The sequence below is a fragment of the Pseudophryne corroboree genome, unplaced genomic scaffold (assembly GCF_028390025.1).
Source record: "Pseudophryne corroboree isolate aPseCor3 unplaced genomic scaffold, aPseCor3.hap2 scaffold_707, whole genome shotgun sequence".
In the NCBI taxonomy this organism is placed as follows: Eukaryota; Metazoa; Chordata; class Amphibia; order Anura; family Myobatrachidae; genus Pseudophryne; species Pseudophryne corroboree.
Genome location: NW_026970290.1, coordinates 158,174 through 169,712, shown reverse-complemented (window position 1 = coordinate 169,712; position 11,539 = coordinate 158,174). Strand labels below are relative to the sequence as shown.

At 46.6% G+C, this 11,539-nt stretch overlaps 1 non-coding gene and 1 pseudogene across 1 annotated transcript; both read right to left on the bottom strand.

Moving 5' to 3' along the window:
* Positions 1 to 511: 511 nt before the first annotated feature.
* LOC135038315 (U1 spliceosomal RNA) lies at positions 512 to 666 on the bottom strand (annotated as a pseudogene).
* Positions 667 to 818: 152 nt separating this feature from the next.
* On the bottom strand, positions 819 to 982 carry LOC135038311 (U1 spliceosomal RNA). Its single transcript, XR_010232691.1, has one exon. It is a non-coding gene; the product is annotated as a U1 spliceosomal RNA (small nuclear RNA).
* Positions 983 to 11,539: the final 10,557 nt, after the last annotated feature.

Here is an 11,539-nt window from a genome sequence, read left to right as displayed (position 1 = left end):
CTCCAGTAGATGTACAGGGACAACAGGAGTTCTTGGTAGAGAAGGTTCTCGATTCCAAATTGTCCCGGGATCGGCTGTATTTTCTGGTTCACTGGAAAGGCTATGGTCCGGAGGAAAGGTCTTGGGTCCTGGATAAGGATCTTCATGCCCCGAGGCTCAAGAGGGCATTTTTTCGGGAATTTCCTCAGAAACCTGGCTTTAGGGGTTCCTTGACCCCTCCTCAAGGGGGGGGTACTGTTTGGCGCCGGGGTCCGCTTGATGGTCTGCGCGGCCCGGCGCCTAGCAACTAGAGATGCCGTGCACGTACAGCCGCCGGCTCCCTAGCAACGCTAGACGCCGGGCGCGCTGAGCCGCACGGACCCTAGCAACGGGGACGCCACTGGCGGACCGCATTCCCCGTTGCTAGGCTTTAGGAAATTAAGATATTCACCTGCTCTCTGGCCGTGCAGCAAGGCAGCTGCACGGCATTTATTCTAATCAGCCATTAGCATTAGAGACCTGAGACAAAGAGATCTGAATTATATGAGAGCCGACCAGAGGAAACACAAATTATGCAGTCAAGTGTCCCACATTTGGGGAAATCGCAGATGCAGCACACCCAGAGTGCAATGGGTGAGCCTTGCCCTGGGAGAAGCACCTTCCTGATCATACCTGGCAGGTAAGTAGGAGTTGGGCAAGAGCTGAGGAGGGTCGCTGCTCGGGCACCCCCCTGTCAAGTGAAGGAGATCCAACTGAGGCAGCACAAGAGAACTCTCGAAAGAAGAACAAGGCTAGAGGAAGATCTGAGACACAGAAATCTGGCTTTTACCAGAGCTGACCAGAGGAAAGCACAAACACAGTCCCCCACTACCACAAATAATGCAGTCGAGTTTCCCACATTTGGGGAAATCACAGGGGTCAGCATACCCAGAATGCAATGAATGAACCTCACCCTGGGAGAACAATCTTCATGACCATGGTATCTCCTATGCAAAATAAGTATGATTTGGGATAGGGCTGGGGAGGGCCGCTGCTCAGGCACATCTCTGTCAAGTAAAGGAGATTCAACTGAGGCAGCACAACCTAACCGTGGTTTTTTTTTCATTCTTTATACCGTCATAGTGTCATACTAGTTGTTACGAGTATACTACTATCTCTTTATCAACCAGTGTACAGTGCGGTAGTTCACGGCTGTGGCTACCTCTGTGTCGGCAGTCGGCAGGCAGTCCGTCCATCCATAATTGTATTATAATATATACCACCTAACCGTGGTTTTTTTTTCATTCTTTATACCGAAATAGTCAGTCATACTAGTTGTTACGAGTATACTACTATCTCTTTATCAACCAGTGTACAGTGCGGTAGTTCACGGCTGTGGCTACCTCTGTGTCGGAACTCGGCAGGCAGTCCGTCCATCCATAATTGTATTACAATATATACCACCTAACCGTGGTTTTTTTTTCATTCTTTATACCGTCATAGTCAGTCATACTAGTTGTTACGAGTATACTACTATCTCTTTATCAACCAGTGTACAGTGCGGTAGTTCACGGCTGTGGCTACCTCTGTGTCGGAACTCGGCAGGCAGTCCGTCCATCCATAATTGTATTACAATATATACCACCTAACCGTGGTTTTTTTTTCATTCTTTATACCGTCATAGTCAGTCATACTAGTTGTTACGAGTATACTACTATCTCTTTATCAACCAGTGTACAGTGCGGTAGTTCACGGCTGTGGCTACCTCTGTGTCGGAACTCGGCAGGCAGTCCGTCCATCCATAATTGTATTATTATAATATATACCACCTAACCGTGGTTTTTTTTTCATTCTTTATACCGTCATAGTGTCATACTAGTTGTTACGAGTATACTACTATCTCTTTATCAACCAGTGTACAGTGCGGTAGTTCACGGCTGTGGCTACCTCTGTGTCGGCAGTCGGCAGGCAGTCCGTCCATCCATAATTGTATTATAATATATACCACCTAACCGTGGTTTTTTTTTCATTCTTTATACCGTCATAGTCAGTCATACTAGTTGTTACGAGTATACTACTATCTCTTTATCAACCAGTGTACAGTGCGGTAGTTCACGGCTGTGGCTACCTCTGTGTCGGAACTCGGCAGGCAGTCCGTCCATCCATAATTGTATTACAATATATACCACCTAACCGTGGTTTTTTTTTCATTCTTTATACCGTCATAGTCAGTCATACTAGTTGTTACGAGTATACTACTATTTCTTTATCAACCAGTGTACAGTGCGGTAGTTCACGGCTGTGGCTACCTCTGTGTCGGAACTCGGCAGGCAGTCCGTCCATCCATAATTGTATTATTATAATATATACCACCTAACCGTGGTTTTTTTTTCATTCTTTATACCGTCATAGTGTCATACTAGTTGTTACGAGTATACTACTATCTCTTTATCAACCAGTGTACAGTGCGGTAGTTCACGGCTGTGGCTACCTCTGTGTCGGCAGTCGGCAGGCAGTCCGTCCATCCATAATTGTATTATAATATATACCACCTAACCGTGGTTTTTTTTTCATTCTTTATACCGTCATAGTCAGTCATACTAGTTGTTACGAGTATACTACTATCTCTTTATCAACCAGTGTACAGTGCGGTAGTTCACGGCTGTGGCTACCTCTGTGTCGGAACTCGGCAGGCAGTCCGTCCATCCATAATTGTATTATAATATATACCACCTAACCGTGGTTTTTTTTTCATTCTTTATACCGTCATAGTCAGTCATACTAGTTGTTACGAGTATACTACTATCTCTTTATCAACCAGTGTACAGTGCGGTAGTTCACGGCTGTGGCTACCTCTGTGTCGGAACTCGGCAGGCAGTCCGTCCATCCATAATTGTATTACAATATATACCACCTAACCGTGGTTTTTTTTTCATTCTTTATACCGTCATAGTCAGTCATACTAGTTGTTACGAGTATACTACTATCTCTTTATCAACCAGTGTACAGTGCGGTAGTTCACGGCTGTGGCTACCTCTGTGTCGGAACTCGGCAGGCAGTCCGTCCATCCATAATTGTATTACAATATATACCACCTAACCGTGGTTTTTTTTTCATTCTTTATACCGTCATAGTCAGTCATACTAGTTGTTACGAGTATACTACTATCTCTTTATCAACCAGTGTACAGTGCGGTAGTTCACGGCTGTGGCTACCTCTGTGTCGGAACTCGGCAGGCAGTCCGTCCATCCATAATTGTATTATTATAATATATACCACCTAACCGTGGTTTTTTTTTCATTCTTTATACCGTCATAGTGTCATACTAGTTGTTACGAGTATACTACTATCTCTTTATCAACCAGTGTACAGTGCGGTAGTTCACGGCTGTGGCTACCTCTGTGTCGGCAGTCGGCAGGCAGTCCGTCCATCCATAATTGTATTATAATATATACCACCTAACCGTGGTTTTTTTTTCATTCTTTATACCGTCATAGTCAGTCATACTAGTTGTTACGAGTATACTACTATCTCTTTATCAACCAGTGTACAGTGCGGTAGTTCACGGCTGTGGCTACCTCTGTGTCGGAACTCGGCAGGCAGTCCGTCCATCCATAATTGTATTACAATATATACCACCTAACCGTGGTTTTTTTTTCATTCTTTATACCGTCATAGTCAGTCATACTAGTTGTTACGAGTATACTACTATTTCTTTATCAACCAGTGTACAGTGCGGTAGTTCACGGCTGTGGCTACCTCTGTGTCGGAACTCGGCAGGCAGTCCGTCCATCCATAATTGTATTATTATAATATATACCACCTAACCGTGTTTTTTTTTTCATTCTTTATACCGTCATAGTGTCATACTAGTTGTTACGAGTATACTACTATCTCTTTATCAACCAGTGTACAGTGCGGTAGTTCACGGCTGTGGCTACCTCTGTGTCGGCAGTCGGCAGGCAGTCCGTCCATCCATAATTGTATTATAATATATACCACCTAACCGTGGTTTTTTTTTCATTCTTTATACCGTCATAGTCAGTCATACTAGTTGTTACGAGTATACTACTATCTCTTTATCAACCAGTGTACAGTGCGGTAGTTCACGGCTGTGGCTACCTCTGTGTCGGAACTCGGCAGGCAGTCCGTCCATCCATAATTGTATTACAATATATACCACCTAACCGTGGTTTTTTTTTCATTCTTTATACCGTCATAGTCAGTCATACTAGTTGTTACGAGTATACTACTATCTCTTTATCAACCAGTGTACAGTGCGGTAGTTCACGGCTGTGGCTACCTCTGTGTCGGCACTCGGCAGGCAGTCCGTCCATCCATAATTGTATTACAATATATACCACCTAACCGTGGTTTTTTTATACCACCTAACCGTGGCAGTCCGTCCATAATTGTATACTAGTATCCAATCCATCCATCTCCATTGTTTACCTGAGGTGCCTTTTAGTTCTGCCTATAAAATATGGAGAACAAAAAAGTTGAGGTTCCAAAATTAGGGAAAGATCAAGATCCACTTCCACCTCGTGCTGAAGCTGCTGCCACTAGTCATGGCCGAGACGATGAAATGCCAGCAACGTCGTCTGCCAAGGCCGATGCCCAATGTCATAGTACAGAGCATGTCAAATCCAAAACACCAAATATCAGAAAAAAAAAGGACTCCAAAACCTAAAATAAAATTGTCGGAGGAGAAGCGTAAACTTGCCAATATGCCATTTACCACACGGAGTGGCAAGGAACGGCTGAGGCCCTGGCCTATGTTCATGGCTAGTGGTTCAGCTTCACATGAGGATGGAAGCACTCAGCCTCTCGCTAGAAAACTGAAAAGACTCAAGCTGGCAAAAGCACCGCAAAGAACTGTGCGTTCTTTGAAATCCCAAATCCACAAGGAGAGTCCAATTGTGTCGGTTGCGATGCCTGACCTTCCCAACACTGGACGTGAAGAGCATGCGCCTTCCACCATTTGCACGCCCCCTGCAAGTGCTGGAAGGAGCACCCGCAGTCCAGTTCCTGATAGAGATGAGCGGGTTCGGTTTCTCTGAAACCGAACCCGCACGAACTTCATGTATTTTTCACGGGTCCGAGCAGACTCGGATCCTCCCGCCTTGCTCGGTTAACCCGAGCGCGCCCGAACGTCATCATGACGCTGTCGGATTCTCGCGAGACTCGGATTCTATATAAGGAGCCGCGCGTCGCCGCCATTTTCACACGTGCATTGAGATTGATAGGGAGAGGACGTGGCTGGCGTCCTCTCCATTAGAAATTAGATTAGAAGAGAGAGAGAGATTGTGCAGAGTCAGACAGAGTTTACCACAGTGACCAGTGCAGTTGTTGTTAGTTAACTTTTATTTATTTTAATATAATATATCCGTTCTCTGCTATATCCGTTCTCTGCCTGAAAAAAAACGATACACAGCAGCAGCCAGTCACACAGTGTGACTCAGTCTGTGTGCACTCAGCTCAGCCCAGTGTGCTGCACATCAATGTATAAAAGGCAAAGCTTATAATAATTGTGGGGGAGACTGGGGAGCACTGCAGGTTGTTATAGCAGGAGCCCCCAGGAGTACATAATATTATATTAATTTAAAATTAAACAGTGCACACTTTTGCTGCAGGAGTGCCACTGCCAGTGTGACTAGTGGTGACCAGTGCCTGACCACCAGTATAGTAGTATATTGTTGTATGTATTGTATACTATCTCTTTATCAACCAGTCTATATTAGCAGCAGACACAGTACAGTGCGGTAGTTCACGGCTGTGGCTACCTCTGTGTCGGCAGTCGGAACTCGGCAGGCAGTCCGTCCATCCATAATTGTATTACAATATATACCACCTAACCGTGGTATTTTTTTTTCTTTCTTTATACCGTCGTCATAGTGTCATACTAGTTGTTACGAGTATACTACTATCTCTTTATCAACCAGTGTACAGTGCGGTAGTTCACGGCTGTGGCTACCTCTGTGTCGGCAGTCGGCAGGCAGTCCGTCCATCCATAATTGTATTATTATTATAATATATACCACCTAACCGTGGTTTTTTTTTCATTCTTTATACCGTCGTCATAGTGTCATACTAGTTGTTACGAGTATACTACTATCTCTTTATCAACCAGTGTACAGTGCGGTAGTTCACGGCTGTGGCTACCTCTGTGTCGGAACTCGGCAGGCAGTCCGTCCATCCATAATTGTATTATATACCACCTAACCGTGGTTTTTTTATACCACCTAACCGTGGCAGTCCGTCCATAATTGTATACTAGTATCCAATCCATCCATCTCCATTGTTTACCTGAGGTGCCTTTTAGTTCTGCCTATAAAATATGGAGAACAAAAAAGTTGAGGTTCCAAAATTAGGGAAAGATCAAGATCCACTTCCACCTCGTGCTGAAGCTGCTGCCACTAGTCATGGCCGAGACGATGAAATGCCAGCAACGTCGTCTGCCAAGGCCGATGCCCAATGTCATAGTACAGAGCATGTCAAATCCAAAACACCAAATATCAGAAAAAAAAGGACTCCAAAACCTAAAATAAAATTGTCGGAGGAGAAGCGTAAACTTGCCAATATGCCATTTACCACACGGAGTGGCAAGGAACGGCTGAGGCCCTGGCCTATGTTCATGGCTAGTGGTTCAGCTTCACATGAGGATGGAAGCACTCAGCCTCTCGCTAGAAAAATGAAAAGACTCAAGCTGGCAAAAGCAGCACAGCAAAGAACTGTGCATTCTTCGAAATCCCAAATCCGAATTCCGAGCCCACCCGCTGGCGGTGATGCAGGGCAGTCTGGAGCGACTGCTGATGCTGACATCTGGTCCGGACTGAAGGACCTGACAACCATTACGGACATGTCGTCTACTGTCACTGCATATGATTCTCTCACCATTGATAGAATGGTGGAGGATTATATGAGTGACCGCATCCAAGTAGGCACGTCACACAGTCCGTACTTATACTGGCAGGAAAAAGAGGCAATTTGGAGGCCCTTGCACAAACTGGCTTTATTCTACCTAAGTTGCCCTCCCACAAGTGTGTACTCCGAAAGAGTGTTTAGTGCCGCCGCTCACCTTGTCAGCAATCGGCGTACGAGGTTACATCCAGAAAATGTGGAGAAGATGATGTTCATTAAAATGAATTATAATCAATTCCTCCGCGGAGACATTGACCAGCAGCAATTGCCTCCACAAAGTACACAGGGAGCTGACATGGTGGATTCCAGTGGGGACGAATTGATAATCTGTGAGGAGGGGGATGTACACGGTGATATATCGGAGGATGATGATGAGGTGGACATCTTGCCTCTGTAGAGCCAGTTTGTGCAAGGAGAGATTAATTGCTTCTTTTTTGGTGGGGGTCCAAACCAACCCGTCATTTCAGTCACAGTCGTGTGGCAGACCCTGTCACTGAAATGATGGGTTGGTTAAAGTGTGCATGTCCTGTTTTGTTTATACAACATAAGGGTGGGTGGGAAGGGCCCAAGGACAATTCCATCTTGCACCTCTTTTTTCTTTTATTTTTCTTTGCGTCATGTGCTGTTTGGGGAGGGTTTTTTGGAAGGGACATCCTGCGTGACACTGCAGTGCCACTCCTAGATGGGCCCGGTGTTTGTGTCGGCCACTAGGGTCGCTTATCTTTCTCACACAGTCAGCTACCTCATTGCGCCTCTTTTTTTCTTTGCGTCATGTGCTGTTTGGGGAGGGTTTTTTGGAAGGGACATCCTGCGTGACACTGCAGTGCCACTCCTAGATGGGCCAGGTGTTTGTGTCGGCCACTAGGGTCGCTAATCTTACTCACACAGCTACCTCATTGCGCCTCTTTTTTTCTTTGCGTCATGTGCTGTTTGGGGAGGGTTTTTTGGAAGGGACATCCTGCGTGACACTGCAGTGCCACTCCTAGATGGGCCCGGTGTTTGTGTCGGCCACTAGGGTCGCTAATCTTACTCACACAGCTACCTCATTGCGCCTCTTTTTTTCTTTGCGTCATGTGCTGTTTGGGGAGGGTTTTTTGGAAGGGACATCCTGCGTGACACTGCAGTGCCACTCCTAGATGGGCCCGGTGTTTGTGTCGGCCACTAGGGTCGCTGAGCTTAGTCATCCAGCGACCTCGGTGCAAATTTTAGGACTAAAAATAATATTGTGAGGTGTAAGGTGTTCAGAATAGACTGAAAATGAGTGTTAATTATGGTTATTGAGGTTCATAATACTATGGGATCAAAATGACCCCCAAATTCAATGTTTTAAGATGTTTTTTAGGGTTTTTTGAAAAAACCACCCGAATCCAAAACACACCCGAATCCGACAAAAAAAATTCGGTGAGGTTTTGCCAAAACGCGGTCGAACCCAAAACACGGCCGCGGAACCGAACCCAAAACCAAAACACAAAACCCGAAAAATTTCAGGCGCTCATCTCTAGTTCCTGATAGTCAGATTGAAGATGTCAGTGTTGAAGTACACCAGGATGAGGAGGATATGGGTGTTGCTGGCGCTGGGGAGGAAATTGACCAGAAGGATTCTGATGGTGAGGTGGTTTGTTTAAGTCAGGCACCCGGGGAGACACCTGTTGTCCGTGGGAGGAATATGGCCGTTGACATGCCAGGTGAAAATACCAAAAAAATCAGCTCTTCGGTGTGGAGGTATTTCACCAGAAATGCGGACAACAGGTGTCAAGCCGTGTGTTCCCTTTGTCAAGCTGTAATAAGTAGGGGTAAGGACGTTAACCACCTCGGAACATCCTCCCTTATACGTCACCTGCAGCGCATTCATAATAAGTCAGTGACAAGTTCAAAAACTTTGGGTGACAGCGGAAGCAGTCCACTGACCAGTAAATCCCTTCCTCTTGTAACCAAGCTCACGCAAACCACCCCACCAACTCCCTCAGTGTCAATTTCCTCCTTCCCCAGGAATGCCAATAGTCCTGCAGGCCATGTCACTGGCAAGTCTGACGAGTCCTCTCCTGCCTGGGATTCCTCCGATGCATCCTTGCGTGTAACGCCTACTGCTGCTGGCGCTGCTGTTGTTGCCGCTGGGAGTCGATGGTCATCCCAGAGGGGAAGTCGTAAGCCCACTTGTACTACTTCCAGTAAGCAATTGACTGTTCAACAGTCCTTTGCGAGGAAGATGAAATATCACAGCAGTCATCCTACTGCAAAGCGGATAACTGAGTCCTTGACAACTATGTTGGTGTTAGACGTGCGTCCGGTATCCGCCGTTAGTTCACAGGGAACTAGACAATTTATTGAGGCAGTGTGCCCCCGTTACCAAATACCATCTAGGTTCCACTTCTCTAGGCAGGCGATACCGAGAATGTACACGGACGTCAGAAAAAGACTCACCAGTGTCCTAAAAAATGCAGTTGTACCCAATGTCCACTTAACCACGGACATGTGGACAAGTGGAGCAGGGCAGGGTCAGGACTATATGACTGTGACAGCCCACTGGGTAGATGTATGGACTCCCGCCGCAAGAACAGCAGCGGCGGCACCAGTAGCAGCATCTCGCAAACGCCAACTCTTTCCTAGGCAGGCTACGCTTTGTATCACCGCTTTCCAGAATACGCACACAGCTGAAAACCTCTTACGGCAACTGAGGAAGATCATCGCGGAATGGCTTACCCCAATTGGACTCTCCTGTGGATTTGTGGCATCGGACAACGCCAGCAATATTGTGTGTGCATTAAATATGGGCAAATTCCAGCACGTCCCATGTTTTGCACATACCTTGAATTTGGTGGTGCAGAATTTTTTAAAAAACGACAGGGGCGTGCAAGAGATGCTGTCGGTGGCCAGAAAAATTGCGGGACACTTTCGGCGTACAGGCACCACGTACAGAAGACTGGAGCACCACCAAAAACTACTGAACCTGCCCTGCCATCATCTGAAGCAAGAAGTGGTAACGAGGTGGAATTCAACCCTCTATATGCTTCAGAGGTTGGAGGAGCAGCAAAAGGCCATTCAAGCCTATACAATTGAGCACGATATAGGAGATGGAATGCACCTGTCTCAAGTGCAGTGGAGAATGATTTCAACGTTGTGCAAGGTTCTGATGCCCTTTGAACTTGCCACACGTGAAGTCAGTTCAGACACTGCCAGCCTGAGTCAGGTCATTCCCCTCTTCAGGCTTTTGCAGAAGAAGCTGGAGGCATTGAAGAAGGAGCTAACACGGAGCGATTCCGCTAGGCATGTGGGACTTGTGGATGCAGCCCTTAATTCGCTTAACAAGGATTCACGGGTGGTCAATCTGTTGAAATCAGAGCACTACATTTTGGCCACCGTGCTCGATCCTAGATTTAAAGCCTACCTTGGATCTCTCTTTCCGGCAGACACAGGTCTGCTGGGGTTGAAAGACCTGCTGGTGACAAAATTGTCAAGTCAAGCGGAACGCGACCTGTCAACATCTCCTCCTTCACATTCTCCCGCAACTGGGGGTGCGAGGAAAAGGCTCAGAATTCCGAGCCCACCCGCTGGCGGTGATGCAGGGCAGTCTGGAGCGACTGCTGATGCTGACATCTGGTCCGGACTGAAGGACCTGACAACGATTACGGACATGTCGTCTACTGTCACTGCATATGATTCTCTCAACATTGATAGAATGGTGGAGGATTATATGAGTGACCGCATCCAAGTAGGCACGTCACACAGTCCGTACTTATACTGGCAGGAAAAAGAGGCAATTTGGAGGCCCTTGCACAAACTGGCTTTATTCTACCTAAGTTGCCCTCCCACAAGTGTGTACTCCGAAAGAGTGTTTAGTGCCGCCGCTCACCTTGTCAGCAATCGGCGTACGAGGTTACATCCAGAAAATGTGGAGAAGATGATGTTCATTAAAATGAATTATAATCAATTCCTCCGCGGAGACATTGACCAGCAGCAATTGCCTCCACAAAGTACACAGGGAGCTGAGATGGTGGATTCCAGTGGGGACGAATTGATAATCTGTGAGGAGGGGGATGTACACGGTGATATATCGGAGGGTGAAGATGAGGTGGACATCTTGCCTCTGTAGAGCCAGTTTGTGCAAGGAGAGATTAATTGCTTCTTTTTTGGGGGGGGTCCAAACCAACCCGTCATATCAGTCACAGTCGTGTGGCAGACCCTGTCACTGAAATGATGGGTTGGTTAAAGTGTGCATGTCCTGTTTTGTTTATACAACATAAGGGTGGGTGGGAGGGCCCAAGGATAATTCCATCTTGCACCTCTTTTTTCTTTTCTTTTTCTTTGCATCATGTGCTGATTGGGGAGGGTTTTTTGGAAGGGACATCCTGCGTGACACTGCAGTGCCACTCCTAGATGGGCCCGGTGTTTGTGTCGGCCACTAGGGTCGCTAATCTTACTGCCCGTCAGCAGCTATTCTAATGTTGCTGCCAACGGGTGCGACATGTTTATTTCAGCTCGCTACCCCCAGGGGAAACAAGCTGAAATGTGTGCAAAGAGACCCATTTGGGCAACCAAACGGTGTCTTTTCATGATCGCGCCCATTACTTTATTCAGGTTTAGGTGCTTTGTGCACCTAAACCAGAGTGTAATGGGCGCAATAATTGAGGGCATTTGAATTTCCCTTATATGTGTGTGTGTG